Source organism: Sapajus apella, unplaced genomic scaffold (assembly GCF_009761245.1).
Source record: "Sapajus apella isolate SASKATOON/1434 unplaced genomic scaffold, GSC_monkey_1.0 scaffold229, whole genome shotgun sequence".
Classification (NCBI taxonomy): domain Eukaryota; kingdom Metazoa; phylum Chordata; class Mammalia; order Primates; family Cebidae; genus Sapajus; species Sapajus apella.
In genome coordinates, this window is record NW_022437169.1 from 69,937 (window position 1) to 78,743 (window position 8,807).

The following is an 8,807-nucleotide window of genomic DNA, read 5'->3' on the forward strand; positions in this document are numbered from 1 at the left end:
TGCAGCTGGCTAGCCATTCCAGCACAATCGATTGAGAGGAGGCGTCCTTCCTCCAAAGCTTATTTTTGTGGATTTTGTTGAAGATCAGATGGTGTTAGGGGTGTGGGTTTATGTCTGGATCCTCTAATCTCTTCCATCCTTCTGTGTGGAATGGGGTCCCTAGCTTTTCTCTGAAATCTAAAATCGAGAAATATGGCACAACCAATGTAGTTTGGATTTCTCAGGATTGCTTTGGAAATTCAGGGTGTTTTGTGGTCCATATGAATTTTAGCATTGCATATTTACATATTTTTTCAAAGATTGGCCATATAGTAAAGGTATACACTGGGGAGAGTTAGAGTGGGGCATTTTGGTTAATGCAGACACAGAGGAATGATAAAATCAGGATATTTAGAGCCTCTGTTATCACAAGCAGTTGTTAATTTCTTTGTGGTGAAAACATTAGGAATCTTTGTTTCCAGATTTTGTGAAAAAGTTGTGACGTCTTAACCTAGTCACTGTGCTGTGGAACAGAGGAACAATTCATTCCTCTCACCTAAGTGTAACTTTGTACCTATTTCTGATCCCTGCCCATGCCTCCTCTTCTCTTGAACCTCTGATAACTACTATTGTGCTTTCTAGACCTATGCAATAAAGCCTTTTATTTTGGATTCTACATGAGTGAGATGTGGCAATGTTTTTTTTTTTTTTTTTTTTTTCTCTGCCCAGCTTAGGTCATTTACCATGATGTCCTTCAGTCTCAACAGTATGGCTCCAAATGATGCAATTTCATTCTGTTTTTTTGGCTGAGCACTATTCTATTTGTGTACATCCACCACAGTTACTTTATCTCTTCATCTGTGGATGGGCAGGTAAGTTTATTCTTTATCTTGGCAATGGTGAATAGTGCTGCATTCCACACAGGATGGCAGATATCTCTTGCATGAACTGATTTCTTTTGCACTGAAAGTATACTAGGTAGTAAAATTGTTAGATGAAGTGGTAGTTGTAGGTTTAATTTTTGGAGGAACCTCCCACTGGTTTCTGTAGTATGTATACTAACATTCTGACCAAATGAGTTCCTCTCTGGAAATTTACACTAGTGTTTTTGTCTCTTTTAATATATTTTGTCATTTTGATAACATCCATTTGAATTACAGTGAGATGATGTGTGTGGTGTTTTGATTTACATCTTTCTCATGATTTGTGATGTTATCCCAGTTTTTAAAATTTGTTTTCAATGTTATGTCTCCTTTGAAGAAATGTCTGTTCAGGTTCTTTTGCCCCATTTTGTTTGGTTATTAGTTGCTCTTTTGTGTTTTTGCTAGTAAGTAGTGTTTGTTGCTTAGACATTTTGAAGACAACCTTTTGTCAGATGTGTGTTTCCAAAACCTTTTTTGTAAACTTCAGGATGATTTTTTAAAGTTTTCATGGATTTCTTTTAATCTGCTTGGGCACAAACTCTAGAGTATGTCTGTTTTCTTGGTTCCCTGTGGTGTAGGTAACTGATGAAGAAAAACAAAATCATGACCAAACTAATCCGTCACCTATGAGTTTTCCCCCCTTGTATTTTCTGTTTTGTTTTGGCACACTGTGAGCACAGATCCACCTTGACCTAAATATACCCAATACTGTGTGTCTTCACATTGGAGGAGCTCTATGCTTTCAAGTTTTGTGTATGAGTCTCTGATTCATTTTGAGTAGATTGTTGTGCCTTTTACACAATTGGGACCCTATTTTATTATTTTACGTAGGGTTATTCAATTTTCAAAACAATTTATTGAACAGATTCCCCCTTCGTTGTGTCTTTTGGTATTCTTTTACAAAATGTGTACACTAACTAGGAATTTGGGTTTGTGATTGAGCTCCCTCATTGTGTCTGTTGGTCTGGGTTTCTTGGTTAGTGCCCGTCATCTATTGTTTAGATAACTGGCTTTTCAATATAATTTCAAATGGAGGACAGTGATGCATCCTGTGTACTTTGTATTCCCAGGACAGCCTTAGAAATTCAGGGTGTTTCATGGTTCCATGTGAATTTTAGCATCATTGGCATTCTTTCTTAAAGATTGCCCTAAAGTATATGTATATAACTACAGAATGCAGAGGCCATTTTGATGTAGGTATACCTAGCACATTGATCAAATCACAATATTTAACATCTATGAAGTCCTCTAGGTATTACTTGTCTGTGGACAGGATATTTAGAATCCTTTCCAGCTATTTGAAAAATTTGCTACAATATTAACCTTAGTCACCCTGCTATAGAAGAGAAGGGCAGGATGGATCTCACTTTTCTAAGTGTAACTTTGTACCCATTACCAATCCCTGCCTAGGGCCCCCTTTCCCACAGCCTCTAGTAACCACCGTTGAACTTTGTACTTCTGACAGGTCAAGTGGTTTAGATTCCACAAGCATGAGGTCATGCAGTATATGCCTTTCTCTGCCTGGCTCATTTCATTTAAGATAATGTTCCTCAGGTTTTTCCACATGGCTGCAAATGACGAGATTTCACCCATTTCTATGGTTGAAGAATATTCTGCTCTGGATGTATATTGCAGTTTCCTCATCCCTTCATCGGTGGATCAACAGGTAGGTGCATTTCCTATCTTGACTATTGTGAGTACTGCAGTACGGAGGGCAAGGCAGGTATCTCTTCCACATAGGAATTTTATTGGCTGTAAACGTACAGCCATTGGTGGGATGGCTAGATGAAATGGGGATTTTACTTGGAGGAACTTCCAGCCGTTTTCCCTAGTGTGTGTCAAATTGACATTCTCACCAATAATGTATGGGAAGAGTTTCCCCTTCTGCAAGCCTATACCAGTTGTTTCCTTTTCAAACTTTTATTTTTTTGTTTTAGGTAACATTCATTCTATGTGGATGGAGGTGGTATCTCAGTGTGGTTTTCCCTGACGTTCTCGTGAGGATTAGAGCTTTGGAGAAGCTTTCGTTTACCTGTGAGTCAATTTCACGTCTGTTTTCAGACATATCTGTTCAGATCCTTTGCCCAGACTTAGCTTGGGTATTTGTTTTTGTTTCTGTTTTTCCCCCACATGGAAGTGTCAGTTTCTTGCACATATTTTGTAACAACGCCTTTCAGTCTGTGAGGCGCCTTCTCTTCTGGTGCATTGTTTTCTTTTCCCTGCAATGTTTTTCATCGTCGCACATGTTTATATATTAGTGGTGACTCGTGTGCAGTTAAAAACAGTGAAAAAGATTGCCAAACCATTGTCTATGGTTTTTTTCTTCTAATTTTTCCTTTTATATTTTACATTCTGCAACTTGTGTACATAGATTAGTTTTTTAAAATATACGCTCACTCTGTGTTTCCTAAGGGACGTAAGTGGTTTCAAGATTAAGTTTAGGTCTTCAGTGTAATTTGCATTGATTTGTCCTATTTCACTATTTTTCATGTGGTTATCCAGTTTGCTCAAAATCATTTATTGAGCAGACTTTCCTTTTCCCATTGTGTCCTTATGTTCTTTTGAAAAATGTGTTCACTGTATGTACGTTTGGGTGGTCTGTGGGACTCCCTCATTCTGTCCAGTGGGTAGCCTTTCTGTTTTTATGCCAGTAGCAGATTGTTTGGATAAATATAGGTTTTAGTTGTTTTATCTTTTTGCCCATCTAGTATCTTTAGTTTCTTGTGTATGTTAGATGACAGTTCCTTTCAGATACATGATTTTCCATAATTTTATCCCAGTCTGTAGGATACCTGTTCTTTGGGTTCATTGTTTTCTCCCTGTTTAGAAATTTTAAAGTTGTCCTTTGTCTATATTTGCTTCTGTTAGCAGTGTTTTCTGTGTCCCATTGGGAAATAAAGTGAGAGAGATGGTGAAGGCATTGTATTATTTATGGATATATTCTCCCTAATTTTTTCTTTTTGCAACTGGTGTGCACAGATTCAAGTTTCCCCAAAATAGACGCTCCCCCTGTGTTTTTTCCTGGGAGCTTTTTTGGTTTTAGGATTAGACTTAGGTGTTCAGTTTATTTTGTGTTGATGTTTGTGTCTTGTGCAACATAAGGGTCTTCAGTCCTCTGTACGTGAATACCCTGGTTTCTCGCCTTTGGTGTGTTTCTGAAAAATGCATTTATATAATTTTGGTCTGATTGTCTGGCTCCCTCATTTGCTCCATTTGGTTATCTTTCTGTGTTTATGCCACTAATGAATGGAGAAGGTCAGTGTAAGTTTTGTTTTTTTTCTTGTGTATGTACGTGTTTCTTTCTTCCTTTTTGTCAGCTTTCAACCTTGATTTTCTAAAAGAATATCTACTTTTACTGTGATTAGGAATATTATGAACACAGTACCAGTCGGGTGGTTCATCAGTTTAGAATCTCTATCTCAATAGGGTAAATGTTAACGAAATAATAGAAATAACAAATACGTTTATTAAATGAGGGCTGTAATACACAAGTAAGTTACAGTATAAAAGAGTTCAGAAGGCTGAGCGCAGTGGCTCACGCCTATAATCCCAGCACTTTGGGAGGCTGAGGCGGGGAGATCAACTGAGGTCAGGAGTTCAGGACCAGCCTGGTCAACATGGTGAAACTGCATCTCTACTAAAAATAGAAAGACAGGTGTGATGGCATGCACCTATAGTCCCAGCTACTAGGGAGCTGAGGCAGGAGAAATAGCTTCAACCCAGGAGGCGGAAGCTCATTACACTCCAGCCTAGGGGACAGAGTGAGACTCCATCTCAAAAAAAAAAAAAAATAATTAAACAAATGTCACTTGTGTAAGAGTTATAAAGCAGTTAAACATTTCCCCCAAAATTTTAGAAGGATGTATGAGATCCTTATATCACTCTTACATATCCTTCCAAACTGGATGTACATATCACCTTCAGCTGACTCATATTTATTCCTTGAAATAACGAGACACACACGTTGTTTCAGTAATTCTTTCATTTGGTGATTTACCTGGTGCAGTACTATGTGAGGTCACCTTCCCTCAAATGACCCACAGGTGGTAAGAGTCTGTGAAAAAACAGTTCACAGGAGGGACCAACCATGTGTGGACATGGAGGGGGTCATTTCAAGTTGGGGTAGTCAACCTATAACCTAAACTGGCACAGACAGGAAAAGCCACAATCCTTTAGAGAGAAAAAAATTTCACAGTATAAATATCCTTTGTTAAGAGAAACAGAGACCATCTTCAGAATAGTATTGAAATGTGTTCTCATTGTTCAGCTTCCACTTATGAGTGAGAACACGCAGTGTTTGTTTTTTTCTTCCTGTGTTAGTTTGCTGAGGATGATGGCTTCCAGCTTCATCCATGTCCCTGCAGAGGACATGATCTCGTACCTTTTTGTGGCTGCATAGTATTCCATGGTGTATATGTAGTACATTTTCTTTTCCCAGTCTTTCATTGATGGGCATATAGTTTGGTTCCACGTATTTCCCATTGTGAGTAGTGCTGCTGCAAAAAACATACATGGAGCAAACAGTGCTCAGAGCAAGATGAACCTCTGAGCAAGACGGAGCTCCAAGCATGATGGAGCTCAGAGCAGATGGAGCTGCAGACAAGATGGAACTCTTTTCAGAGCAGATGTTGCTCAGAGTAAGATGGAGCTCTAAGCATATGGTCTCAGTGCAAAATGGAGCTCAGAGCAGATGGTGCTCAGAGCAAGATAAAGCTCAGTGTGATTGGAGCTCTGAGCAAGGTGGCTCTCAGAGCAGATGAACTCTGAGCAAGATGGAGCTCGGAGCAGATGAGCTCTGAGCAAGATGGAGTTTGCAGTAGATGTTGCTCGGCGTAATACGAAGCTCAGAGAAGATGATGCTTACACCAAGATTTGGAGTGATTGGCACTCCAAACATTGCTCTGAGCCATTGGAGCTTGGAACAAATCATGCTTAGAGCAGGTTGGAGCTCAGAGCGTTTAGAGCTCTGAAGCTCAGAGCAGATGCAGCTTGGAAAAGATGTTGGTTAGAGTAAAATGGAGCTCTGAGCAGATGGAGCTCGAAGCAAGACACAACTCAGAGATGTTGCTCACATTAAGATGGAGTTCTGAGCAGATGGTCCTCAGAGCAAGATGGAGCTACATGCAGATGATGCTCAGGGAAAAATGAAGCTCAGAGTGATTGGAACTTCAAAGAATATGGATGTCAGAGCACTTGGTGCTCAGGGCAAGATGGAGCTCAGATTGATTGGAGCTCAGCAAGCTGGAGATCAGAGCAGATGGAGCTCCGGGCAAGATGGAACTCGGAGACAATGTTGCTCACAGTAAGATGGAGCGCAAAGTGACTGGAGCTCCTAAGATGTTGGATCTCGGAGAAGATGGTGCTCAGGGCAAGATGGAGCTCAGAGTGATTAGAGCTCCAACAAAGACGGAGCTGGGAGCAGGTGCTACTCAGAGCAGGATGGAGGTTGGAGTGATAGGAGTCCTGAGCAAGATGGAGCTTGGAGCAAATGGAGCTCAGAGTAGACGGAGCTCCGAGCAGACGGTGTTCTGAGTAGACGGTGCTCAGAGCAAGGGAGCTCAGAGTGATTAGACCTCCAGGTAAGATGGAGCTCCGAGCAGATGGAGCTATAAGCAAGATGGAGCTCAGAGCAGACAGAGCTCTGATCAAGATGGAGTCTTTATCAAGGTTTAGGTTAGAGCAGATGGAGCTCAGAGCAAAAGGTGCTTGGTGTAAGATAGAGCTCAGAGCAAGTTTAGGTCTCAACAGAATACATAATCCAACAGAAGATATAAGAATTCCTACCTCAAGCTCATTGTCTTCAAATATCAGAATGGAGAACCACTTGTCAATGGGTAGTTATAGTATCTCTTTTCCTTTGGTTTTCAGATTTCTAATGTAATTATAGTATTTTTCTGTTACCAGATCAGAGCAAGTCTAGGAGCACATTAGAGCATTAGAGATCTTATAAACCTGGCCTCTCACCTTTGGGAAAGGGCTTACTAGGGTTGGCTGTGCCGGGTGTCACCTGGTCTTCATTCTCATAGCTCTTCCCTTTCCTGGGACCCTGGACCTCTATCTTCCTTCTCCTTTTTAAGCCTTGCTTTCTGAATCTTCTCAGTTTATTTCCTCCCACCTAGAAATCATCAGACTTCAAGTGGTCTTGTGATGTGATAGCAACCTCTTTCTTCCCCCCTAGGACAGTAAATCCCTACATGTCTCCTCTGGACACCACAGGTCAAACCTTCCAAGAGACAACAATCGTCAAAACCTCCTCACCATGACAGCAAGCGAGGAGGAAGGACCCTGAAGACCCTCAGTGCCTCTTTTCATAATGAAGTAGCGACAGAGAATGACCTCTGCCCCATCTCCCAAAAGATGTCTGGGTCCCAACTCCTTGAGGGAGAAATGTAAGAATAGACAGTCAGATATGAGCAGGCATGAGGGAGAGGTATTCATGTTGGAAAGAACCCCACAGAACACCTCTTAGGATGCCCAGTACTCACTCCATGGTTGAACTGTCAGAATGCTGTTAACTAGATCCTGATAAGGAAAAAGGCAAAAGGGGAATTCCTGAGAGCTGAGCAGGCACAATGAGTACAAAATTGACTGCTCTACCTTCCCCGGGTGGTGGTAAGAAGCAGTGCCACCATTAGATAGGATTCGTATTGATCACTGGTTCCCATGCGTGTGCATTAAGCACAGTAACAGAGGATCCCCCAAAGCTTGGTGAGAACTGGGTAAAGAAAGAACTGAGGCAATAGAAGATCATAATGCACAATGTCTTCGATGTGTTTCCAGCAGGGTCAGCCCACTTCTCTCTCTTAGAATGTACTTGTACTTCCCCAATAAAACTTTTGCTTGCTTTACAAATTGGTCTTTTGGGTAAATTCTTTCTTCCAAGAAGACAACCAAGGATCGCCCAGATCAGTAACGTCATCATGTGATTTCCCTCATAGTAAGAGTCTATTTCAGGGGATCTCAAAGTGAATCCAATAATGACAATGTATATCAGTTATAGAGTTGGTAAGGAAAAACAAAATAGATCAACTATGCTTGACTTATTAACAAATTTGTCTAAGGTTTGACTTACTAATTTGTCTAAGGTTTATTTTTCAACTGGGGGGAAATCAAAAAAGCCAGGTGCCGTGGTGCACAACTGTAGTCCCAGTTATGGGACTCTGGAGTCAAACTCCAGAGTTTGAGGCAGGAAGATCACTTGAGCCCAGGAGTTCGAGGCTGTAGTGTGAAACGATGGTGCCAGTGAATTAGCCACTGCACCCTATCACTGCAGCCTAGTCAACAAAGCATGACCCTGTCTCTCAAAAATATTAACAATCGTAAAACATTTGTTTCAACAAAAATAAATACATTGTAAATTTTTGTGTCTCATTGTTACTTTAAAAATTCAGTCAATGCACTAATTTATAGTTTCAATGGTTTTAATGATCTTCTTAAGGCCCAGAAAAGTAGTATTGGCTCATGTTAAATGAGGCCTCAACCTTCTATCTTTACCTGGGTTCATGTACTAGCACATTATAGAAGGGCAAATCCAATGTTTTTAAGAAGGCATTGCAGCAGATAATGTAAAAGAGAACATATTAAATGGTTGTTCTAATACATAAATTACAAACTCCGAGCTAGCTGATTTAAAAAATCATACTGCTTTGTGTTATTTCTCTTCAAAAATGAGATGATGAGAGTCTAAGTGCTTTAGAGTCATGAAATTTTGCCACTGGGTGCAAAAACAAAATGAAAACTATTTCTGTGAACTGTTTAAGCATGATGAAAATGTAAATGTTCAGTTTTTAATCAGCAAAATGAGGTAGTATGTCATTTTACAAGATGACAGTGAAAGAGTATACAAATGAAGATGTAGTGCCAGGAAAGGTTTTTAGGTAAGTGGTGTTTACTTTTAGTATTTCT

The 8,807-nt window shown here is 40.3% G+C and overlaps 1 long non-coding RNA gene across 1 annotated transcript; it reads left to right on the forward strand.

The window, feature by feature from the left end:
• The first annotated feature begins 2,871 nt into the window (after window positions 1-2,871).
• On the forward strand, window positions 2,872-7,754 carry LOC116544756. The gene is made up of 2 exons (XR_004266019.1): window positions 2,872-2,936; window positions 7,081-7,754. It is a non-coding gene; the product is annotated as an uncharacterized LOC116544756 (long non-coding RNA).
• Window positions 7,755-8,807: the final 1,053 nt, after the last annotated feature.